A 27,052-nucleotide genomic window follows, 5' to 3' on the forward strand; every position below is an offset into this window, starting at 1 on the left:
CCCCCCAACCTCTGACTCTCCTTCAAATCTCACTGAGGAATTATAGTCTCTACAGAGGCTTGGTTGCAGATGCCTGGAAAGTTTACACTGCAGAGAGTTGTTTTGTTTGGCATAGCTAATCAGGAGCCAGGCTGGAATTGCTCATAGCTGTCATTCAGGTTTTGTTTCAAAGTCCAAGGACCTGCTGGGAAAAACAAAAAGCTAATGAAAGCTGACTGTATTTAGGCCTCAAATCTGTGGAATCTGAAATGATGTCCTGACAGTGTATTCTTATTCTTCCACATTCTTGCCGTTACTAAGGTAACAGATTTTTAGAGGCTTTCCATCTTCATTGTCAAGTATTTGCTACACTTATTGTTGTTTTTCAGATTAGAGCAATTCAGATTATCCCCTTTTGAGATGAAGGAAAAGAGAAAATAATGGAAATAAAATGTCTGAATCAATTACCCTGAATGCTAGTAAGATCAGTTTTTTTGGACACCTTTAAAATTTTTAGATTCATAACACATATTAAAATTTAGGACAAGATCTCAATTTCTCCAGGTTTGTGAGGACTGCACTTATAAAAATCACATTCCTGTAATATGAAATAGTAAATATTCATGTAATCAATAATGAACACATTTTATAGGAAGGAGTATATAGTGAAATATCCTATCTTTAAGATCTTCATTCTTGAATAACAAACCAAATTATATGAACCATTGATGTGCTTCAGTTCTTATCTGTAAGTGGGAAAATTAAGTAACATGAGAGGATGGATTTTGAAGGTTACATTTACCAAAAAATCAGTCTTTTAATATTTGTTTTCACAAGATGTTTTGCCTTGGGGGGTTAGCACTCATATATATATATGAAATATGAAAATGCTGTTTTTACAACCAGGAGACCATTTGTGGCACATATCACCAATGATTTGGTGAGTGACAAAGCAAAAGATAATTTTTTAGAGGCAAGATGTTCTTTGGGTTGACTTTAGATTTGAGGATTCCCAAGGATCCTCCTCAGTAGTGCTATAACCTTTATGAATCTTCTTATCAAGATGTTGACTCATTGAAAGGTGACACACTTTTTTTAGACTTAAACATCTTTGTCAGGTACTTTCTTCTGTGGCAATAACTACAATATTGAAATGATCTAGTTTTAGTACTGCCCAGATCATGTTCCTTGTTTGGTTTCAGCACACAGAAGCCTACATTCATGGAGATAAAATCTGGCTTAATTTTCTTCCAAGAAATATAAGAGAGTGGGCAGCTGGCTGAATGGAAAGAACCAGTTAAGAGCCTGGAGAAGTATTCAAAGTGTGTCAGGAGGCCCTCATTTTAATTTCTGTATTTTGTTCATGCTATCTTCCCAGCTTGGAATTTTATCTTCTCTCCTTTCTACCTAAATCCTACATTTCTCAAGGTCTAGCTCAGGTCCTTCTTCATTCACTAAGCCCTCCTTAACTTCTATTGCTGCACCAAGAGCAGCATCCTTAGCTGATCACAGTATCTAAAGAATTATGTTTAGATATGGTTTCTACATTTTCAGAAGAAGAGTGACCAGGATGGAGGAGATATGGAAGAAAATTACATAAAGGGAGTAGATATTTGAAAGGGACAAGTTTAATCCAAGAAGATTTAGAGCGAGACAAGATAGCTGTCTTCCAGGGCTGATATGTGCAGCAGGAATTAGATTTGCTTCTCATTACCTTTAAAGCAGTGGTTTTTAAATTTTGCTCTGCAGAGTTGCAGACATCTTGATGTGCCTTGGGCTGCAGAGGGATAGAGCAGGGGGCACTAGGGGACATGCTGAGGGCCCTTTGCAGCTCCCAACAGAAGAGTTCTACTTTTAACTGCTTTATATAGTTGACTTGCGGTTGATATTTCTTTTAAAGATATATTGCGCTACTTTGAGGTTTTTAAATCATTGCTGTATAGAATGATAAGTAGGGGAGAATTTTTGTTCAAAATAGGATAAAATGTTTTAGCTATGAGAGGCTTCAAAAAATTAAATGGAGTATTATGTGAAATGTGAGTTTTATATTAATCAGAAGCTTAAAGACCCTGGCCAAGGATTTTGGAAGATTTTTGCCTATGGAGAGAGGTTGGGTTGGGTTCCCTCTTCCCTAGATTTCCTTCAGTTCTAAGATTGTGTGGTTGATTTCTTCTTTTATTGTTAGTATCAGAGGATTTGCAACTTAGCTGGTCTCAATTGGGCTTTTGGGTAAACCCTACCTCTCTATTAAACTATAAATCTCCAGAGTAGGAACAGTGTTTTCACTGCTTTTGGATTCTTCAGATCCCAGCATAGATGTAGGGGCTCAGTAAATACCTGTTGATACAAGAAATAACTACAAGAAGCACATGCTTGATTGCCTTATGACCTCTTCCAATCATAAAGTGTGATAAGGGAAGGTATTTGCAGGAACTTTTTTTCCACTATTGCTTTCTGCCCTCCAGGAATAGTAGAAATGACAGAGGAGATTTAAGATAAGCTTTTTTTTTCTTTTTTCTTTTCTTTTTTTTTTTTTTTTTTGGTGGTGACCAGGAGGCCAGAATACTACTGTGTCTAAAAAAGTGAACATGACCTCTCCCTATTCCTCCTCCAATGCCCTGAGGCCTAATAGGTGAAACCTTGAATGTGGAAATCATAACTCTGCAAATTGAGAAACTGAGACACAATAGAAGGGCAAAGTGAGATTTCAGGTATCCCAAGTGCAGATAGGGAAATGCATTATAAGAGAATCACATCATTAGCCTGGGCTTCAGGGGTTTTTTGCTTTATGTTTCATGTAGTTCTGATGTTGTTGAAAACTAGAATTAAAGGGTATGAATTACAGGAACTTTCCAGATGTAAGATCAGAATCTAGCAATTGTGATAGAATTGATAGGGGGAGACAGGTGCCTGATGAGCACAGTGTAATCCGAAACACCCCTTTCACTTATAGGAGACCTTTTCTATTTCTTCTCTTTGTATTGGGTGTAAAGGGCAAAGTGTTTCTCTCAGCTCTGGGTGCATTGCCTTGTGCCTAGAGAGTACTTAGGTGCTTATTTAATTGAGCAGAATTTTATTAATGGAACTTTCAGAGCCAATTACCAGTTCCATTGTTGGTGGTAGTATTCATCATTGCTTGAAGTCTCATACCTCTCCAAACACAGGACCTGAGTTTAGGGACAAATTTTAGGATGTCAGTATCTTACAGTTTGAATGGGGAAATTGGTCACATCTGAAAGCAAACAGGCTTATGAAAGCTCTCTGCCCAAGTAGTTCGTTGTTGATAAATGACAAGGGGAATGCCTGGAGCTGGTAATGATTCCAGCATTAAGGAAGTCTTATTATACCCTTAGGGAGAGGGATGCTTTCATTGGGTGAGTAGTTGGAAATCCCAAGTATGTGTGCTATAATATCTGATTACCTAAGTAATGTCTCCTACAGGCAGATGTAAAAATGGGTATATTTTTATCATATGCCTCAAATATTACATTCATCTCTATGGGATGTGAACAGTGACTGACAATCATTTAAATCCTTGCATCCTATTTCAGCTTTCTTAATTCTGAAAACGCAATCTAGGATGGTATTCTGATGAGTTGCCCTTTAAGATAGCATTATTGTCCCTGTTGCTATGAATAAAATGTATTATTTACATTTAAGGAATTTGAAATCTAGTGAACTACTTCGCATCCTATTATACATGCCTCTGTTTTAGCAGTTTTTTTTTAATTTTTATTTATTTATGATAGTCACAGAGAGAGAGAGAGAGAGGCAGAGACACAGGCAGAGGGAGAAGCAGGCTCTATGCACCGAGAGCCCGACGTGGGATTCGATCCCGGGTCTCCAGGATCGCGCCCTGGGCCAAAGGCAGGCGCCAAACCGCTGCGCCACCCAGGGATCCCCTGTTTTAGCAGTTTTGACATTGAAATGTAACTATTTGAAACCTCTGTAACAATCCAAGGGAGGAAGTATATGATCCTTTAGAGTAAGTGATACGTTTTATTTGCTTTGAGGAACTGGTATGCATCCTCTTCTCTGTTGATAACAGAATGTTGTGATAAAAGATCATTGTGTTTCCCTTTTTATTTAGCCTGGTTTCCTAGGTGCTACATTTGATGCTGAGCATGTTTTATTCCTTCTCTCTCTTGGACCTAAACTTTCCTTTACTATTCTATTACACATACATATATCTCTTCTTGTAGCCAGTACATATCCAGTTGGGGGAGAGAGAGGAGGGTACAAATAAATTCAATTTGTTATAACCATTATAAACTATTCCTGAAGGATCAAGACCATGCCCCTTAGCACAATGAGATAGTTCTGTTATAGTACATACCTAAAAATGTTTCTTGAATGAATAAAGCTCAACAGGGATTTAAAAATGTCAGGGAGACTATTTGAGAGGGAAAACTAGAGGGACGCCTGGGTAGCTCTGTGGTTGAGCATCTGTGTTTGGCTCAGGGCATGATCCCAGGGTCCTGGGATCAAGTCCCACTTTGGGCTCCCTGTGAGGAGCCTGCTTCTCCCTCTGCCTATGTCTCTGTCTGTCTCATGAATAAATAAGTAAAATATTTTTTTTTAAAGGGGGGGAAACTAGAGAGTTATCTTGAAAGAGGAGACATTTATGTTAGACTGAGGAATGAATAGATTTTTGACAGGCAGAGATGGGCTGGTGAATTTTTAAGGGAAGGAAATTGCATGAGCAGAGATGTGGAAACAAAAAACACGGTCCACGTCCTTGTAATGGTGAATGTTCCATTTTGGAGAAGCACAGGGAAGGTAAGTGGAGTGTTGAGAGGGAGTCTGGCATGCAACTGCTGCTGGAATGACCATCTTGGCTATTGCTACCTCTTGTCTCTTTATCATCTTGTCTGGAGTGAGGCTCCAGAGTCCACAAGCCCAAGAGTTCCCAGGGCAGGAAAGGGCACACAGCCCATACCCCTCTAGTGTCCTCTCATATCCCGCCCTTGACTCTTAGTCATTTACTCTAATCCTTTACTTAAAACAACTTAGCCGTGATGTTATTTTAACCCTGCTTAAAACCCAAGCAGTCCAAAGGCTGTCATGCAACCTTAATTATTCTTTAGTTTACTCACCAGGAGGCCCTGAACATAAAGCACATTTACATCCATAGGTAGCAGACATCCTCTCACAGATAATGGATTATTTCATTACTTGAGGCTGTATGGGTGAAATTTAGATGTAGTTAAAACAAAAGTTTATATTTACTAAGCATTATGAGCCAAGCAATCTACTAAGAACTTATACTGATTATATCATCTAGTCCTTATTGCCATTCTTAGCATATGCTATAATCTTCATTTCAGAAATGAGAAAGAATGTATAGAAGTTTAGTATCATTTAAGTTCATACAATAGGTGCCAGAGCTGGGATCTGAATCTAGGAAGTTGGACTCCAAAGCCTGAGCTCTCAGCCAACACTTTGTACTGATTTAAAGAAGCACATTAGAGGTACCTGGATGGCACAGAAGGTTAAGCGTCTGATTCTTGGTTTCAGTTCAGATCCTGATCTCAGGGTTATGAGATTGAGCCCCACATCAGGCTCTGTGCTCAGCATGGGGTCTGCTTCAGCCTCTTTCTCTCTCTGTCTCTGCCCCCACCCCTCGCTCTCTCTTTCTCAAATAAATCTTTAGAAAGATAAAGAAGCACATTAAGGGGTACCTGGGTGGCTCAGTGGTTGAGCATCTGCCTTTGGTTTAGGTCATGATCCCTGGGTCCTGGGATGGAGTCCCACATCGGGCTCCCCACAGGGAGCCTGCTTCTCTGCCTCTGCCTATGTCTCTGCTTCTCTCTCTTTGTCTCTCATGAATAAGTAAATAAAATCTTTAAAAAAAAAGAAGCACATTAAGAAAGCATGAGAGATAAAACTATTGTTCTATGTTTGACAGATGATGACAAAAAATTAAAGGGTAGTGTTAATAGGCTTTTATATTTAAGATTTCATGGGCTGAGTGGCCATGGACCCTTTGAGGCCTCTGTCATTTCAATATTTAAATTAAAAATTATCTCTGAATGCCTTTAGATGGGGCATGCACCCTTCTTTTTATGCATATCCCATTATCAGCTCAGAAATTCATGGGCTTGACAAATATGTTACATTAGTTCAGAATGCATTGACTGAATTAGCTCAGAATGCAACCCCAGTTGTGCAGTTCCCTGGTTGAGTCAAGGGTGGGGGAGAGGGATGATGCCAGCCATGCAGGTCACTTTTTATTAGAAAAGGAAAACCTTTCCTAGAAATCCCTGTAGGAAACTCCCCTTAGGTCTAGTTTCCTGAGCTAGAACTGGGTGTTTGGCCATCCTTTACTGCAGAAAATCTAGAAAGATAAGGAACATGAATTTCATGGTGAACTTATTAGATCAATCAAAATGCTCTTTCTGGAGCTGCATGCATTGGCACCCCAAACAAAACTTGGGTCCTATTAGCAAAGAAGAAGGCGAGATGAGTATTTGAAAAGGGGCTCAGAGTATTTGTCATCCTCATATTCTTTAAAATTCTGATGGCTACATACTACCCTTACCCTACCCTGCCCTCACAGTGGAATGATTCATTAGGGTAAGCTAACTGCTGGAATTTCAATAGTTTAATTACTTACTTGCTCACATTGCAATCCAACATGGTGAGTTGCTTCTCCTTGAAGTTGCTCAGGGATCTAGGATCCTTTTATCTTTTGTTGCCCTCTTAGAATTCCAGCCTCCAGGATCCCCCTGGAAGGAGGAGAGTATAGGGAAGGCACACAACATTTAGCTGTCTGGCCATCACGGTGGACACATTCTATTGTGAGAACTAGGAAATGCTGTTTGGCTGTGTCTCTGGGGAGAGGAAGTGGATTTGGTGAGCATCTTGTCAGCTTCTGCCACACTATGGTTGAGTGAAATTTAGTTGTCTTGAAGACAGTTAAATGGATAAAGGGATTCTTTGCAAATGTGAAAAGTGAATTTCACAAGAATTTATAAATAAATGAGACTTACTATCTCTTGTTATTTCTTAAAGATATTTCACTGAATATTTCTCTTTATAGACAGTTAAAACATGGATAGTAAAGTCTCAACTATATTTCCAAAAAGTCTTCCCTGACCCCTCCAGATGACAAGCAGCCCTCTGTGTGTACTGCTCCTTGGCTGTAATACCTGGTTGGCATATATTTAACTTGGCTGTAAACTCTTAGAGGGCACAGACCATGTACAATACATCTTTCAATCACCAGGGCTTAATACCTACGAGATAACCAATAAACTTGTGGGTTTAAATGACGGATTAAATGGATAAATGCAGGAATGAATGTACTGACAATAGTAAAACTTCAATTCAGACTAAAAGGAGAAAAGGCTAATTTTGAATTCATAAAATTTTTGATTATAGAATTTTCATAAAGATGTTTTTATCTCAGCATAAATGATCATTTTACTAGCTGCTTACAAATAATTAACATGTAGTAATAGCATCTAGTTGTATACAAATGATTATGATGCAAAAGTCTTAAAAATTTTTTTAAATATAACACTGTATATTAACTAATGAATTAAAATAAAAACAAATTTTTTTCATAAATAGATTAAGCATACAGTTAAATCTGAGTGGCCTTAAATTTCACATATGTGGAGAATGGGTTAATGAGATTTTTATTTTACTGATAATATTTTTATATTTACTGGGCAGCCCGGGTGGCTCAGCGGTTTAGCGCCTGCCTTCGGCCCAGGACCTGATCCTGGGGACCCCAGAATCGAGTCCGCATTGGGCTCCCTGCATGGAGCCTGCTTCTCCCTCTGCCTGTGTCTCTGCCTCTCTCTCTCTCTCTCATGAATAAATAAAATCTTTAAAAATTTTTGTATATTTACTTTTAATTTTTTATTCATTAATTCAACTGATATTGAGTTCCTATTCCAAGAGAAGGCAGTTATACACATATGAGTCTATAATTATATAATTGTATGATTTTATACATACAATTGGGATGAGGGCTAGAAAGGCAAAGAGTTACAAGAGTGCATAATTTATACTGGAGATGTGAGGAAGTTTTTGAGGATGTACTGTCTGTGTTGAGATGAAAAGGAAGAGTGAGATAAAGGTAGAGAAGAGTTGCAGTAAGAGCACTTCACAGTGTATGAAGGGGTTGAGGAAAAGTGCTTGACATGGGGGAAGAGCTGAGAAAGGGAGCCAGGGCTGTCTGGACTGAGGAGAGGCACAGAGGTAGGAAAGGGTCAGGCCTCTGGACCTCACAGGCTGCATTAAGGCTCTGGACCTTGCTTTAGTTCATCAGCTCATGTGATTTAAAAAAGGAAAAGAGAAAGTGTTGTTTAAGATGGCATCATATAGTAAACCTTTCAGCCAGAAAGCATTTTGGAATAAAATATATGAATACAAGAAGTACAATTTTTAGTTTTATTTTTTATTTATTTATTTTTTAAAGATTTTATTTATTTATTCATGACTCAATCCCGGTCTCCAGGATCACACCCTGGGCTGAAGGCGGCGCTAAACCGCTGGGCCACCGGGGCTGCCCTTAGTTTTAAATTAAGAAAATATCACACTTATGGAGTGCCTGGGTGGTGTAGTTGGTTAAGTTTGGACTTTTGGTTTCTCCGCAGATTGTGATCTCAGGGTTGTGAGATTGAACCCTGCCTAGGGCTCCCCACTCAGCAAGGAGTTTGCTTGGATGTCTCTTTTCCTTTCCCCTTGCCTCCACCCCCAAATAAATCAATAAATTTTTTTTTAAATACCACACTTGGAACAATGGTGAAAAAAAGTTTTAAACTGTTGATTATGCCTCATGAAGGAAGGGCAGAAACTAAGATTGAAAAAAGGTGATGGGAGATGGATTTAAATAAGGGAGGGGCGGGAATGGAGTTCTATCTCAGTCTCACTTTAAAAAAAAGATTTTATTTATTGATGTGTGTGTGTGTGTGTGTGTGTGTGTGTGTGTGTGTGTCCGCACAGGTGAGAAAGAGAGAGAAACAGTATGAGAAGGGGGAGGGACAAGCAGACTCCACACTGAGCTCAGAGCCTGTGGCAGGGCTCCATCCCATGACCCTAAGATTATTACCTGAGCCGAAATCAAGAGTCAGATGCTTAACCCACTGAGCTACCCATGTGCCCCTCGATCTCACTTTTTAAATCAGAATAATTTCCAGATGACTTAAAGATATCAAAATAATAATAGCTAACATTTATTTAGCTTGTATTATGTGTCAAGACCTGATTTATCATGTTTACATATTTTACTCATTCCATCCTTGGAGCAGCCCTATAAATAGGAGCTATTCCCACCCCACCGCCTAACACACATCCAATTTTAAGGCAGTGGACACTTTGCTACAGGCAGTATATACCTCAGCATTCTGACTCCAGAGTTTGTATTGTTGTTCTTATTACTCTTCTTTTCTCTTCTTTTTTAAGATTTTATTTATTTGAAAGAAAGAGCAAGAGCACGAGTGAGGGGTGGGGCAGAAGGAGAGGGAGAAGCAGATTCTCCACTGAGCAGGGAGCCCAACATGAGGCTAGAACCTAGGACCCTGGGATCATGACCTGAACTGAAGGCAGACACTTAACCCACTGAACCACCCAGGCACTCCTGGAGTTTGTGTTCTTATCTATCACACACATATTCTCTCTAAAAGCTCTAGGAAAAAACAAAGGGAGATATTTAATGATATGAATATAGGGAAGATCATTCTAAACATCATTATAAAGGCAAAAACAAAAAATTGATAGATTTGACCACATGAATATATTTATTTAAACTTCTACATTTTTTAAATAGCCAAAACAAAAAATATAAACAAGAAGAATATTGGCAGTGTATGTAAAAGAGTGCTAATATTCTTTGTATATAAAACATTCTTATAATCAATGAAAAAGAACAAATCCACCAAAAGAAAATGGTGCAGAAATCAACAAACTGGTCCTGGACTAAATAAAGCCAATCCACCATGTGTATTGAAAATAAAGTTTTATTGGAGTTTCCATATTGTCTGTAACTGCTTTTAAGCTACAACTCAGAATTGAATAATTGTGACATCAAAGCTTGCAGTGTTTACTATATGATCCTTTACAGAAAAATTTCCCTGACCTCTGATGTGGAGAAATATCTACTTTTGGTGTTTTGAAAATAGTATAGAGTCTTTTTCCTTTGGAAGTCTGGATGGTCCTGCTTGGCGGCCAAAGAATGAAGTAGTTGGTCTCTTAAGGTCCCTCCCTCACCCTCATCCGGTTTCATCATGAACTCATCTTGGGTTTAATTATTACATGTGAATGCCTGTGGGCATCTCTTCTTTCTTATATATTTATTCCTATTGGATCTCTGCTCCTACCTTTCTACTCTTTCTACAGTACCACTTCTTCTATGGTAAACAAACCCTAGAGTCTAGACTTCTCAGTGTTTTCAAGACATGTTCTCTGGCTTTTATCAATACTTGACTGTCCAACCATCCACTTTTCTCTGCTCTTACATCTAGGTTGTTGACCTTTGCTAGAGAAACACACAACAAGGGCAATTGATAACAACTACATTTATGGTTTCTCATCTCTGCTAGGAAATCTGACCTGAAATCCTACATGATCCCAAATCAGCTCCTCCCCAATTACATTGAACAGCTGGCCTGCCTAAAGTTAATTCTCTTATTTTTCTATTCCCTTTTCAGCTTTCCTAAAATGAACTTGCCTTCTACTTCACAGATGAAAATGAGGTCTTCCTGCAGCAAATACTGGGTCCTGACTCTTCTGATTCCTCAGAGTGAGGAGGGAGGACATCTGTGATACCTTCTTCCTGTGTTATCTTCAACATTTTGCTTCTAAACTCTTTTCTTTCCTATAGTTTATAAATTAATCTCTGTTTCTTCTACAAAAAAGTGAAAGAAGGAAGGAAGGGAAAGAGGCAAGAAGGAAGAGAAAATGAAGAGATTAAGAAAGAGAAAGACAAAATAAAGACCGAGAGGGGAGTTGGAAAGAGGGAGAAAGAAGGAAGGAGGGACGCCTGGGTGGCTCAGTGGTTGAGCATCTGCCTTTGGCTCAGGTGGTGATCCCGGGGTTCTGGGATTGAGTCCTGCATTGGGCTCCCTGCAGGAAGCCTGCTTCTCCCTCTGCCTATTTCTCTGCCTCTCTCTGCGTCTCTCATGAATAAATAGATAAAATCTTAAAAAAAAAAAAAAAAAGGAAGGAAGGAAGGAAGGAAGAAAGGAAAGGCAGAAAGCTTTTTGATATTTTTTGGGGTCTCATGCTCCTCATCAATTGTCCTTGGATATCTCTCTTTCCCTTCACAGCCCAGCTTTTTTTTTTTTTTTTAAGATTTTATTTATTTATTTATGAGAGACACAGAAAGAGGCAGGCAGAGACATAGGCAGAGGGAGAAGCAGGCTCCATGCAGGGAGCCCGACGTGGGATTCGATCCTGGGTCTCCAGGATCACGCCCTGGGCTGAAGGCAGATGCTCAACCGCTGAGCCACCCAGGCATCCCCACAGCCCAGCTTTTGAACACACATTCTCTACTTGTTACTGTTTCCCCACACAGCATCATATGATTTAGTCCCCCCATTAGGGGGCTCATGAAAGTGCCCCCTCCAAGTTTTCCCCTTCCATTCCTGTCCTGTTGGATTCATTTGAACTTATGATACAGTTGACTGATTTCCTCCTCCTCCTTCTTTTAATTCTTCTTCAGAAAGTGAGATAAAGGGGAGAGTGGAGGGGCAGAGTGAATGAGAGAATCTCAAGCAGACTCTCCACTGAGTGTGGAGACCCATGGGGGACTTAGTCTCACGGCCCTGAGAACATGACCTGAGCTGAAATCAAGAGTTGGTTGCTTAACTGACTGAGCCATATAAGCACCCCTTAATTCATTCTTAAAACCTACTTTACTTTCTTTTGGCTTTTCTCTTTCTTTTTCCTCAAGTACTCTGCATGCTGCTACTCATTTTCCCACCTCTTAAATAGAATTCCATCCTTAGTCTTCCATTACATATTCTTCCTAGGCAATCTCATTATCCCTATACTAATGACTCCCAATATCTATCCCCAGCCTAGACCTTTTTGTAGAGCTCTCTGTCAAGTGCCTACTAGGGTACCCACTTTCTTTTCTTTTTTTTTAATATTTTATATTTATTTATATAGTTACACACAGAGAGAGAGAGAGAGAGAGAGAGAGGCAGAGGCATAGGCAGAGGGAGAAGCAGGCTCCATGCACTAGGAGCCCGATGTGGGATTCGATCCAGGGTCTCCAGGATCGCGCCCTGGGCCAAAGGCAGGCGCTAAACCGCTGCGCCACCCAGGGATCCCGGGTACCCACTTTCTTAGATGTCCTAATGTCACCTCAAACTGAACATGGCAAAATTCAGCTCCCATGACCCCCTCTCATGCTATGCTATACCATACCATGCTGTACCTGCATAAACCACTGCACCATACTACACTGTGACTTGTCTGTCTGCTCAATTCCATTTGAAGCTTCTTAAGAGGAGGGACCACGTGTTTCATCTCTGTATCTTCAATATTCAGCACGTTGAAGTTGTTGAATAAATGTGTGAGACCATGGAAGTAATGAAGATAAGTGAAAACAAGAAAGGATGGAACTTATTTTGGATTCAAGTGTTCCCAGCAGAAATAAAAAATAATCAGTAGATGGTTTTCTGAAATGAAACGAGTCTGGGAAATTGGCTGGATGATGAAGTATCAAAAACATTCTCCTTACTCTAGAGCCTGTCAATAAAATACGACAAAAACTCATGAGACTTGTTGAAACTGACAAAGTAGGTGTGATAGGTGACTTTTTATTTAGTATTTAAGCCATTTAGGCTTGTAGATTGTAGGATACTAAGGCTACAACAGCATTCTCCTCAAAATATGAAGTTTAGTATAAACACTAGAAATTTTACACTTAGCATTGAGCAGTTTCACCTAGTACCTGAATTCTTGGTACTTGGTGGCACTGAGAACACTTAGTATAAAATGTTCTAGGTATAGAGTGTTCTGATATCAAGAGTTCTCAGAGTATGTAAGTCAGAATAGTAATCTTCAAGCAATTCATTACACCAACTTCAAAAATATACAAGAGAGAGAACACCAGTCACATTATATTATAGAGAAATTATCATCCTCAGAGTCCAGATTTGAATTAATAAAGTGGCAATCAGATGTCATAAGGAAAGGAATGCCACACTTAGACCAGAAACTGATCAATTATATAGTTTAAAACTCAAATTATCTTAACGCTAATAATAATGTTTTATTTTTTAAAAAGTCAAGACTTTAAGAAATTTTAAATTAATAAACATGAATTTTAGTCACATTAGAATAGTACTACTTTCCACACAACTGAACACATGTCCTATAAAGTAATTTTATGTATCTAAATATTTGTCAGAAATTATCTTCTGGGCACCTGGGTGGCTCAGTGATTGAACGTCTGCCTTAGGCTCAGGTCATGATCCCAGGGTCCAGGGATCGAGTCCCACATCAGGCTCCCTGCAGGGAGCCTTGCTTCTCCCTCTGCCTGTGTCTCTGCCTTTCTCTGTGTGTCTCTCATGAATAAATAAATACATAAAATCTTAAAGAAATTATCTTCTGACAAATATTTTATTATAAAAATCATTCAAGATTTAAATCCTCCTTTGGTGAAAAAGTATCATTAAGATATTACCAAATCCAATGTTTAATTAAAGTAATAGAACATAGTTTCCTCATCACTTCAAACGCTTTCCTTGTTTAAATAAAATATAATATTTTAGAGAATTTGAGAAGTAGAGAAAAAGGAAGGCTATAATTCCAATGACTTCACACAGATTTTTACAGAAATATTTTTTGTAATTGTAATTATATATGTAATTTTGTATTCTTTTAAAATTAGTACTTCTCTAAATATTCTGTGATATTACTAAAATTATGACCATAATTTTTAAAGCAGCCTATCATCTAATGCTATACTATAACTTATTTAACCACTTACCCACAGGATAATTTAGATGAGATACAATTTTTTGCTTGGTGCTTACAGACCTTCCCTACCATACTTTGCATTTTTTTCTTATGGTAGATTTCTAAAAGTAAAATTGCTCAGTTAAAAGTTATAGTTTTAGAGACATAGCAGCATAAGATCTCCCAAAAGATTCTTTCAATTTATAGCAACCCCTGTAATGTAAGAATACCAATTTCATTGCTAATGTAGCAGTATTTTTAAGAGAATCTTTATTGGTTATTTTGTTTTGTTTTGTTTTGTTTTGTTTTGTTTTGTTTTAGGTAATAGATGATTTTTTAGAGCAGTTTCAGGTTTATAGTAAAATGGAGCAGGAAGTACCAAAGGTTCACAGATACTCCTCTGTACTCTTCCCCATAGCTTCCCCTATTATTAGCCTCTTGTGTTAGTGTAGTACATTTGTTACAATTGAATAAATATTGATATTTTATTATTAACTAAAGTTCACAGTTTATGTTATGATTCACTGTGTCTTACAGTTCTATGGATTTTAACAAATGTATAATGTCATGTATCTATCATTACCATATTGTACAAAATGTTTGCCCTAAAAATCTCCACTTATCATCCTTCCTTCCCACAAGCCACTGGCAACCACTGATCTTTTTACTTTCTGTAGTTTTGCCTTTTCTCAAATGTTAGATAGTTGGAATCATATGTTTTCAAACTGACCTTTTTCATTTAGCAATATGCATTTATGCTTCCTCCATGCCTTGATAGCTTGAATAATATAGTCCATTGTATGGATGTACCATACAGCTTACGCATTCAGCTTTTGGAGAACAACTTGGCCAGTTTTGGCAATTATGAATAAAACTTCTATAAACATTTGTGTGCAGGTTTTTTGTGTAGACACAAATTCTCAACTCACTTGGGTAAATTGTATGTTTTTATATCTACTTGTTATTTTATGCATGTATCCTCTTATATCTCTGAATATATTTATAAAATAAGTGTTTAATCATTTTTTTCTCCCTGCAGAATCTGCCCCAGGTTGCTTTTTGTTTGCTTATTTTGATCCCTGTATTCTGTGTTTGAGGTGTTCTGCAGTTGTTTGGTGTTCCTGGCTATCTGCTCTTATTTAAGAACAATACCCCCTAAAGCTGATAAGAAGCTGTGATCCCATGGTGAGTCTTGCTACCTATGGGCCATTTCACTAAGAAAAGATCACTGTTATATGTTAAGTCTTTCCTCTTAGACTGGTTAGATTCTCCAGAGTGAAATCTTCTGACCTCCTGCCTTCTTTCTGGAAGCTGAGTTAGAGAAGTTTAGAAGTGAATGGAGTCTGTTTTCATTATATAAAATGTTCACCTAATCTCTCTGTTTACAGAATGGTACCTACCCACTTTCAACTGTGCTTGCCTAGCTTTCTGCAGAATCAGGAAGATATAGTTGCCTACTTGGACTTGGGGAAAGGATCTGGGGATTTATCTGTTTCTTAAAAGAGAATTCCAGTTAATCCTTCTGTTTCTAACCTCACCTTTATCCTCATACCTGAAACCTAACGTGGCAGTGCCTTTGGGAGAGATATGTGGTTTACTGTGTAAACTGGTTGTTTCTAAGCTTAACTTGAGATTCAACTTTCTAATGCTGTGAGGTCATCTGCTTATCCATCTGCTTAAAAATTTTGTTGCTGATCCCTGGCTTCTGTTCTCTCTTGTCCTTACAAATTCATGCCTTTAAAAAACCCTGTACTACATTTTTAGTTGTGTTTTGGTAGAAAGTGAAAATAATACATCTGCACAATCTGCCATAGTTATGTGAAATTCTTATATATCCTGTTTAAAACAGAAATCAAAACCAAAACCCTTCTCTGTAGGCAGTAGATGCTAAGTGGTTAAAATTTTCAGGAAAACACTTTTTAAAAATTTAGTTAATATTATCTGTAAATGGACCATTGCATAAAGTTTTGGTGCATGTCCATTCTGACTTTTCTGTGTGAATATATGGACATCTGATTTATTTTTATTATTTTTTCATTTGTGTCAAATTGTGTTTATAGAGCTAGCAGATCAGTAGGGAAGGGAGGGGGAGATGAAAGTGGAGACTGGCTGCAAGCAAATATGAGGGAACTTTTGGGGGTAATGGAGATGTCCCAAATCTGGATTTTGATGATGAGCGCTTTAGCTCTGCAAATTTACTGAAAACTATTGATGGGTATATTTTTTGGTATATAAATTATAAAAATAAATTTGCTTTAAAAATTCCACACTGACTAGTAAAAACAAAAACATAATTTTATCATACCATCTTTGTTGACTTAAAAATTTATTATGGACACCTTTCATGTTAACAAATTTATACCTATCAAGTAAAATCGTAAGCGTATAATTAGCAAAATATATTTCTCCCAGCTCCTTTCCCTTGCAAAATATCATAGAAGTTCTCACTTTCATAATGCATTTTATGTGTGCTTTTTTACATTCTTGTTCATATGTTTATATATTGATGTACAGTTGTAATTATTACATACAGTTTAGCTCTGTAATTATAAAACAGTATTCTAACAATTTTTCCATTGTTGACAGTTCCATAATATTTCATAGGGTACATGTGTCATGCACTAATTACCATATCCTCATGTTCGAGCACTTAGGTTGTTTCCGGATTTCTGTTGTTAAAAATGATGATGTAATAATGATAACTTAATGCATATTCTTTTCCCCCTTTTCTTTCTTTCTTTTTCTTTCTTTCTTTCTTTCTTTCTTTCTTTCTTTCTTTCTTTCTTTCCTTAGGATAAAGTCCTAGGAAATCTTTACTACTCTTGAACTAAAACACAAATAAATTCAGAATTAAATAAAAAGTTGGCTTCTATATAATTCCTTTTATATGTATTTCAGAAGATTTACTATATGGAGAACCTATCATTTGTTACTGTTACCTTTTAAATTGTTCTGTATTCTAGCCTCTGATATTTTGCTGAACATACTTTTTTTTTTTTTAAATCAAATATGCTTAATCGAAGTGAATACAGGCAGGAATTTTGTGAAAAAAAAAAACAACACAATATTGTTTTCTCTTTTGGAAAGGCAGCAGCAGCCTCACAGTGTTTTCATCCTATTTAAACTTTACAAATGGAGGACTTAACAGTACAAACTTGACAGAACCTACCTTGAGTTGGGTAACCTCAGATTTCTAATGCCTATTCATCTTAAATAATTGCCTATCACTGATTTGCAGCTGTGCTTTACTGGGTACATGCTAAGAAGCCTTCTTTTAAATTAAAATGTTAGTTTGAAATTTTTAAAGTAACGTTAATTTACTTATTTATCACATGGCCAAGTAGGAAAATGACTAGGAATTCTGGAGAAGGCTCTAAGAATTCTCAGAATCTACAGATACCCATATTCAGGTCACAGGGGACAGGCACTCTAGGGATTTTTGTTCTTCTGAAATAACCCGCCACCCACAGACTGAATTAACTGGCTTTAGGACACTGTGCTCAATGGATGAGTTAGATGGTAGGATTTCAGGAAGCCCAAGGTCAAGTTAGTTCCTAAGGAACAATGCATGCTTTTTATAACCTTCCCTGCACTTCCTTCTGCTATAACTGGGGCATGACAGCTAAGAACTTGTCACCAACACTTTCAAAGATAATCTTAAAAGATTATCCAAATATTAAAGCTAGCCTTCTCCTTGGCAAATACTCCCCTTTCCCTTCTTCAGTCCCTGGGTGGCCAGCAAAACTCAACATCCGAGGCAGGGGTATTCCATTTCCTATCCCTTTGTGTGTGTGGTGCCTATCAGCCCCTCACCCCCCTACTCCATTTTATACCCTAATTGGTTCAAAGCCTTGTTTGTTTATTTGTTTGTTTGTTTGTTTGTTTTAAAAAAACAGCTTTATTGAGGTATAATTTACATACCATGAAATTCACTTATTTAAAATGTACAATCCCGTGTTTTTAGTATTTCTGCAGAGTTGTACAATTATTACCACAGTCAATTTTAGAACATTTTCATCACCCCATCAAAGAAACACATATTCATTATCAGCTGCATTCTACCCCCCAAATCTCCTAGCCCCTAGGTAATCACTAATCTATTTTTTATCACTATAGATTTGCCTAGTCTAGACATTTTAGGTAAATGGAATCATATGTGACCTTTGGTGACTGGCTCTTTCCCCTGAACATAGTGTTTTCAAGGTTCATCTGTGTTGTAGCACACATTGGTACTTCATTTTTTTATTGCTAAATACTATTATTTTGTATGGATATACCATCATTTCTTTATCCATTCATCAGTTAATGGGAATTTTTGAATTGTTTCCTCTTTTAGCTATTATAAGTAATGCTTAATGCTCCTATAAACATTTATGTACAAATTTTGTGTGAATATATGTTTTCATTTTTCTTGGTGTATACATAGGACTGTATTTGCTGGGTCATATAGTAACTCTATGTTTAATATTTTAAGGAACTGCCAAACTATTTTCCAAAGTAGCTATATCATTTTATGTTTCCATCAACAATATATGAGGGTTGCAATTTTCCAACATTTGTTATTATCTGTCTTTTCAATTTCAGCTATACAAAAGAATATGAAGTATCTCGTTGTGGTTTTGATTTTCATTACCCTAATGGCTAATGATGTTGAGCATCTTGTATGTCTCTCTTGGAGAAATATCTGTTGAAATCTTTGCCCATTTTTTGATTGGGCTATTTATTTGTCTTTTTATTGTTGAATTGTAAGAAACTTTACATATTCTGAATACAAGGCCTTTAACACATACGTGATTTACAAAAGTGTTCTCCCATTCTGTGGGCTATCTTTTCATTTTCTTGATGGTGTCCTTTGAAGCATAAAGGTTTTTAATTTTGATGGTTTCAGGTTTATCTGTTCATGATTGTATTACTTGTGTTTTGGGGTTCATGACTCAGAAAGCATTGTCCAATCCAAGTCACAGAGATTGCACTATGTTTGCTTTTAAGAGTTTTATAGTTTAAGCTTTTACATTTAGGTATATGATCCATTTTGCGTTAATTTTTATGTATAATATAATGTAGAGGTTCGACTTCATTCTTTGTATGTGGATATGTGGTTGTGTTGGCACCATGTGTTGAAAAGATTCTTCTTTTTCAATTGAATTACCTAGATACCATTACCAAAAATCAATTAACCATAAAGGAAAGTTTCTTTTTCTGAACCTTCAATTGTATTAACTGATTGATCTATATATCTGCATTTATGCCACTAGAACACAGTCATGATTACTATAGCTTTGGATTATGTTTTGAAATTGGAAGTACAAGTCTTCCAATTTTGATCTTTTTAAAGATTGTTTTGGCTATTTTTGGTCCCTTGAATGTCTGTATTAATTTTAGGATCAGTGTGTCACTTTCTGTTGAAAAGCCAGCTGGAGTTTTCATAGGGATTGCATTGAGTTTGGAGATCTCAATTTGTGTGATTACTTTGAGCATCCAAATGGTACCTTATGATTCTGCCTTTCTTGTTTTTCTCCCAGAAGACAGTGTTATTATTGCCCTTAGTCCTAAAGAAAAAGAAGAATCTATTCATATAAATATTAGTGATTAAATGTGTTTTTTTCTGCCTCAGCTTATTCTTATGTGGAATGAGGTTAATAAGTGTACTTATAAGAATGTTGTGAACATTAAAAGGGAGAATCCATCTGAAGCACCCAGCAAGCACTCAATAAATATTACTCACAATAATAACAATTATACTCCTAGGTATCTTTGCATCAAGATTGATTCTTGACATCCTTCATTGATCTCATCTCCCACTACTCTCTCAGGTATGAGTTACACTCAGGAAAATCCACATCCTTCTGATTCTCAAAAAGCCAGTGTTCTTCCAATTACATTGACAGATATTTGATAGATTAAAACATAGAAAAATAAGAGGAATATTTGCAATATATAGGAAAAAGGACATTTTGTATTAAATTTATTTTTTTTTAATTTTTTATTTATTTATGATAGTCACAGAGAGAGAGAGAGAGAGAGAGAGAGAGAGGCAGAGACATAGGCAGAGGGAGAAGCAGGCTCCATGCACCGGGAGCCCGACGTGGGATTCGATCCCGGGTCTCCAGGATCGCGCCCTGGGCCAAAGGCAGGCGCCAAACCACTGCACCACCCAGGGATCCCACATTTTGTATTAAAAAAGCTTAAATGGTAAAAGTATAATTTCTAGGCACAAAGATGAAGAAACAGCTGATTTTTTTTTTAAATTCTTGAGAGGAACGCCTGGGTGGCTCAGTGGTTGAGCATCTGCCTTTGGCCCAGGGTATGATCCCAGGGTCCAGGGATGGAGTCCTGCATCAGGTTCCCCACTGGGAGCCTGCTTCTTCCTCTGCCTATGTCTCTATCTCTTTCTCTGTGTCTCTCATGAATAAATGAGTCAAATCTCAAAACAATTCTTAAGAAATTCAGTAGATATTCATTCTTGGTAGACCAGGATGCCCATAATTTGGAACCTATTAGCAGCTAATTGTGCAGGAGACCCTGGGAAATCTGCTGAGATGAAGTGTCGGGTAGAGGAGATTATGTGGTGTAAGTTTATTTTGTTGTAACCTGTATGTCCACATGTCCTTCAGCTTGCAGAAGAGTTCCCTCCCTTTGATACTTTGGTCCAGTCCAAGAATCTGATAATTGTAGGTAATACTTACATACTGACATATTCTCTTCTGGCTTGTCACCTCTCACTCTGTATATTCTATATAATATATAGTTCTAGGCTTCTGTACCTCTGATCAACCTAAAGAAGTTGATGTTAATATTTTATAATTAAAGGATCTTGTTAATATTATAGATATAAACTGAAAATTTCTTTGAGTGGACTGTCCTTTTCCTAACATTGGAATCTGATTTCTTACATTCACTTATTGAGTTAACAACCACAAAATACCACATAATCCAGTGCTGAATGAATGGATTTCCTTAGCAGTTTACAACTTTTATGAATGATGTAATAGTTTTTAGTACTATTGCCACAAACTTTGACAAGGATATTCGTAGGCAAGAAACTAAATGAGTTGTATGTGTGTGTGTGTTTAACTAAGCTCATGCTCATTTTTTCATTCTCTACTTAATCTTACTAGTTGTTGTCTTATCCATCTTCTTAAGCATCTCTCAATGCATTCTATTCCATAAAACCTATCTAGATCCTCCCAACTAGATATGAGATTATCTCCTTTAAATTTCTGTATAAATAGAGGTTTATAAACATGTCACAGCATCTACTAGATGTCACTTTGTGTAATAGTTATTTGTTTACTTACATAATTGCCCTGCTAGGTTGTATTCCCCCAGAGCCCAGGCTTAAGTGTGTGTTATTAATCTTGGTATAACTTCACCTCCTAATACAATTCTTTGAATACAGTGGTTGCTTAAATATGTTTGTTAAAGTACATTTCTGGATCAAGATGGAAGGACCTTGGCCAGCCACCAACTTAAACAGGCAGCCATTTTGTGTTCTTGACTGAGGTAGCTCATCAAGAATCTCCAACAGAAGCTTACGGTGCCTGGATGCCTAACCTGGACACTAGCTCTGTACCTGAGCACTTGGGTTTATAATTCATGTAAAACACACTGGTAACAGTCCTTTTACAAATAAGGAGGTAATGTTGATAAATCTACACTATTGATAAAAGAACAAACCAACTAGAATTTCTCAAAATGTTGTTCTTAGAGTTCATGCAGTAGGAGCACTTATTTAAATATTTTTCTTTTGATACTTTTAGCCCACTTGCCTGAAGTTAATTTCTAGCTATAGCATCTCATTAATAGAGCAAGTGTAAACTTAGAGAATTGTTGGAACCTATATTAAATTACTCAGCCATTAGAAACGACAAATACCCATTTGCTTCGACGTGGATGGAACTGGAGGGTATTATGCTGAGTGAAATAAGTTAATTGGAGAAAGACAAACATTATATGGTCTCATTCATTTGGGAAATATAAAAAATAGTGAAAGGGAATAAAGGGGAAAGGAGAAAAAATAAGTGGGAAATATCAGAAAGGGAGACAGAACATGGAAGACTCCTAACTCTGGGAAACAAACTAGGGGTGGTGGAAGGGGAGGAGGGCAGGGGGTAAGGGTGACTGGGTGGCGGGCACTGAGGTGGGCACTTGACAGGATGAGCACTGGGTGTTATTCTGTATGTTGGCAAATTGAACACCAATAAAAAATTAATTTATTTTAAAAAATCCATGCTATAGCAAAGTTATCATCTAGCATAATTCTAGTGGGCAAAATTACAGCTAATACATATATGTAAAGATCACTGTGGTTTTTTAAAAAAGATTTTATTTATTTATCTGAGAAAGAGAGAGAGAGAGACAGTGCGTGTGCATGCACATGCACAGGGGAGGGGCAAAGAAAAAAGGAGAAGCAGACTCTCCTGCTGAGGAGGAAGTCCGACTCAGGGCACCATCACAGGACTCCAGGATCATGACCCAGGCCTAAGGCAGATGCTTAACCAATTGAGCCACCCAGGTGCCCAGTAGATCACTATGTTTGTCCTGAGATAAAATAGGTTGTATATGGCTGAGTGTTGCCTTCAGTGTTCAGATTATCTAAAATTCATCATATTGGGTAGGGGAGACCAACTTACCCTAAAAGCCTAGAAAGATGGAGTTTAATAGAGCAGTGCTTCTCAAACTATCTGTGGTGAAGCACTAGTTTATTTTGTTTTCAAGTTGGGTAGATTAATAATTTTATAAAATACAATAAGCATAAATAACTAGAAAATGAAATTTAAAAGATATGCAAAACACAACCCCCAATTTTTAAATATTGGATTCAAAAGACATAAAATTACTCTGTTAATTGTGGTTCTGTACTTACCTGATCAGTCCATGGGCCACACTTTGAATAGCACTGGTGTGGAGGATGGACTGTCCTGATATGCCTGCACAGGGGTTTGAATTGCCTGTCCATGGAGTTGATTTGGAGGTCTGTTTGACCAAAATGAGCCTGGCTGGCTAGGTCAGTGGAATATGTAACTCTCGCTTCCAGAGTTGTGAGTTTGAGACCCATGTTAAGTGTAGAGATTACTTAAAAATAAAATCTAGGGGCACCTGGCTGGTTTAGTTGGAGGAGCATGTGTTTCTTGATCTCAGAGTTGTAAGTTTGAGCCCTATGTTAGGTGTAGAGATTATTTAAAAATAAAAAAATCTTTAAAAATAAAATAAAATAAGGTGGTCCTCTAAGATCAATTATATGAAATGTTTTTATTGTGAGTTTTATGTTTGAGAAATAGAATGGTAATTAGTCATACATACTATTTTTTCCCACAGCAGAATGTAGAACAAGAACTTGTACGCATTGTTCTAAAGAACTGCATACTCCACGCACTATTGGAACTTTATCAATGTTAAATAGTAACTTTTTGGGGAAGAGGAGAAGTCTTTCATTAAAACAGAGTATAATGTTCATTGCCAGTTGAAACACACATGCCCTAATAAATGAGCCAAATATTTGCAGTTGTCTGTTATTATGCATTCATATTCAACCCTATCATCCATTCTTCACTTAAATCATCCATCCTACATGTTATTAAAAATGAACTTTAATTTAAATTGTAAACCCAGAATTTTTTTGTTCTCTGTAGCATCCAAGTATCTTTTGATTCATTCTCACTTTTAACAAGAAAAGTCCTGCCCTTGAATATATTTCTATACCAAGCATGAGATTTAAGTTACTGTCTTTTCATTTGGGTACAATTGTTAGTCCAGGGAAATGGAAGAAGAGTCCATAATAGGCTTTGGCAGCCTTATGATAAGAAAAAAAGAATATTAAAATCAATTTAAGTCTATTTGTATGAAATAAATTAGCTATTTCAACTTCTTGAAAGTCAGTTTCATATTGTTACTTTTTTTCATAGACATTTTGGATTGTGTTAGTTGAAAATAGCCCAAAAGAATTTTTTTCTCCCAGGTGAGCAAGAAGACTATTAAGAAAAAAAAAGGTTATGGTCTTTCTTCCATTTGGGGGAAATGGGTGTATGTCTGTCTGTGGAGGAAAGTTCTAGAAGTTATTCATTTCTTCAGTGAACATATTTGTGCTGCTGTGAGGTTGTGGCCAGACTGCTGCTTTTGCACCAAGTACCACTCCTCTGAGCTAACCAGTCACCACTGCATATTAATGAGTGATGGTAAGTTCAGTTTTGGAGAATGCCAGTGGGATTATTTCTTCCTTTGTAACAGCAAATAAAAACGAAAAGACTGGGGGTGCCTTGCTCAGTTGGTTGAGTGTCAAACTCTTGGTTTCAGCTCGGGTCACGATCTGAGGCTTGAGAGATGGAGCCCTGAGTCGGGCTCCATGCTGAGTATGGAGTCGGCTTGGATTCTCTCTCCCTCTGCTCCTCCCCCTGCTTGCTCTCTCTCTCAAATTAATAAAATAAAATCTTTAAAAAAATGAAAAAGCTACATTTCATATTAGTTGGAATAATTGTTGTTTTCATAGTTTGTCCCTTAGCATACATTAGGAGATTTTTGAGAACTGAGCTAAAAATATCCCTTTTATATAAGACTAAGAACTTTAGTATAGGTTCATTTTTTAGATAATCTCTGAGGACTGTGGGAAGTTATATTTAAGAAAAGCAGCTGGAAGTTATATTTAAGAAAAGCAGCTTTCCTGTACTTCCTGGCATACTCTGGGTGACTTTTTACCTATCTTGACATTAGCAAAGAGAATCACATTATAAAACAGAACTTTGTCCTGTAGTACTTAAGATCCAGCTTTTTGGCCAGCGAATTATTATAGCACTTATATAAATGGACAATAATAAGCCCTATACAGTTTTTAAAAACACAGTCAAAAATAGCAGAGGGGGAAAACTTGCAGAAAGATGCAGAAATGTTCTGTTAAACTTTGTAGTATATACTCTGGGAGATTGAAAAAGTATAATGCTAATGAGATGACAATGAAATGTCTGCTGCAAGGCATTGTTACATTTGTAAATAACACTTGAGGCAGTGCTTTACAGCAACCTATGTGAGGTAGATAGTACTATCCCACTTTCAAATGAGGACATTGAGAGCCAACCTCTGCTTACCTGTAACAGAACAATGATCATTATGGTAACCTGGCCTTTGATGAAAACACACATACCCATGGTATGTTTCCATGAAAACACACATGCATGGATCATGTGTGTCCCGGAACTGCTGTAATGACAATGGTGAGGGCCATGCAGTAGCATGAGAACACCAAGCCAGAGATACAACAGAAAAGGGACTCGCTTCTCAAATAGAAGGTACTCACTCCCACCTTGTCATTCTTCCTCCTTCAGGGGGCAACGGGTGTGGGTCCCTTTCTTCTCAGACTTCCCATTTCCAAGTCTATTCCTGGCAGGGAGTTTGAGGACAGTCCCTTATTAAGAGGCTTGCTGTGGCTTTAGAAATTACTCATGTGATCACTTAGTAACTCACTGTAATTGATCTGGATAGATTTAGTTTACAGTGACTTCTTGACTGAGGAATTGAAACAAGTGGTGTAGAATTTTGTAAGGCTGCCATACTTTTTTCCTTTCTTGTTCACTCTCTCAGGTCTGAGGAGAAGATGATGAAGATGGGGCATCACACCTTTAGGTTAGAGGTTGAGCTACCCATCTGTATGTTGAGGAGACTCTGATGAACTGAAATGAAAGTGCCATTTCTTTTACCTTCACTTACCCTAACTATAATGGTAAAGATTCACCAGAGGGAGCTTCAACAAAATATACTTTTTACTGTTGTTACTTTTTAGTCATGGCCTTAATTCACGTAACAATTTTAAAAATTTGAATACAATGTAAATTACCATTTTGCTGATACTAGTTTAGATAATTATTTTGTGCAGATTAATTCTAGTTTACCTTGCATTCAGTCTTGTCCTTGGTTTAGCATAGGGAGGGAAACAGTCCATGTTTATCTGGATAATGAAAGTATAGTCACTGTGATAACCTGGATTATTTTCTGCTTTATCTTGGCAATTAAATCAAAATTGTATATATTTGTCCACAGGTGATAGTTTGTGGTGGTATGCCATTACCTTAACAACAGGCTAGGTTCTTGGTTGCTACCAGTTGCCTCCAGAATTATGTGGGTACAGAAGTTTTCCTGTTGAGAGTGCATAAGGTTTGTAGAAAATACAAAAAGGGCTCTATCAGAGCTACTTTGTACAGAACCAATAGTTCACTGGCTACAGTGACTGAAACAAATAATTTGTAAGAGTTCGCTAGTGACTTACTGCCCGTCTGTGATTGCTGACAAATGCTGCGCCCCTACCTGGTTCCTGAGAAATGCAAAAGGTAAAATGGGCTTTGGCCTTGGGGTATATCTGTGGAAAATATAGTAGCATGAACACCTGGTTTCCTGTCCTACTTCATTCAGTTACCAAATGGATTGTTTTAATTACCTTCCAGATATAGCCAAAGAGAAGTAAGGCAGCTTCCATGAATGTTAATGGTAATACCATACTCCTTTCAAGGATAAAGTAAGATTTTTTAGCTTTCATTTTTCAGTTAAGTTGCTTGCATTTTGTATGAAATGTTAAAATTGCCTTTTGATATTTAAGCTATTCAGTTTGTTTTACTTTGGTATCACAGCACTTTATCTTTGTAAATGTTGTTACTTAAAAGAAATATATAAATGCTTATCTAATCCTTAACTATTGGGCAGATGGCTCTATTTCTTTCTAAATTGCCATTTGAATTTTTTTTTGTCAAAAAAAATTCATTTAAAAAAGAACATCTCAAGTTTATGGCAAGCTTTAAGTTTAGGGTCAAGGCATAAAATGCTTAACCAATCTGTACAACCCAACTTTATAAGCTGCCATTCATATAAAGAGATTTGCCCTTTTGAAAGTGCTTTATAATGAACAACAGTTGTCCTGCTGTAGGATTCTCTTCTGACCAATTTATTCTTTAAACACGTTCTCTTTATCATTCCATTGTCATTAACTAAAAATGATTTTTAGGCTAATATTCTATCCTATTCTTCAGCCAGGTGATCACATTCCATAATCTGGCCCTATTTCATCTCTTCTCTCACCACCCGGAGGGCTGTGTCCTGGCTACACTGAGGACTTGCTCCCATTGTTCCTGAAACCTAAGCATTCTCACATCTCAGTGACTTCGCACACACT

At 37.2% G+C, this 27,052-nt stretch overlaps 1 protein-coding gene and 2 long non-coding RNA genes across 9 annotated transcripts in view; 2 read left to right on the forward strand and 1 right to left on the reverse strand.

Moving 5' to 3' along the window:
* Positions 1 to 25,308, reverse strand: LOC144315540 (uncharacterized). The gene is made up of 4 exons (XR_013381249.1): positions 25,196 to 25,308; positions 6,596 to 6,707; positions 5,076 to 5,160; positions 1 to 181 (listed from the first exon to the last, which is right to left on the reverse strand). It is a non-coding gene; the product is annotated as an uncharacterized LOC144315540 (long non-coding RNA).
* Positions 1 to 27,052, forward strand: part of GREB1L (GREB1 like retinoic acid receptor coactivator) — a 269,481-nt gene that overhangs the window by 20,035 nt on the left and 222,394 nt on the right. The gene's annotated exons all lie outside the window — the stretch shown is intronic.
* LOC144315539 (uncharacterized) overlaps positions 1 to 27,052 on the forward strand; it is a 92,405-nt gene that overhangs the window by 19,414 nt on the left and 45,939 nt on the right. The gene's annotated exons all lie outside the window — the stretch shown is intronic.

This window comes from Canis aureus, chromosome 6 (genome assembly GCF_053574225.1).
Source record: "Canis aureus isolate CA01 chromosome 6, VMU_Caureus_v.1.0, whole genome shotgun sequence".
In the NCBI taxonomy this organism is placed as follows: domain Eukaryota; kingdom Metazoa; phylum Chordata; class Mammalia; order Carnivora; family Canidae; genus Canis; species Canis aureus.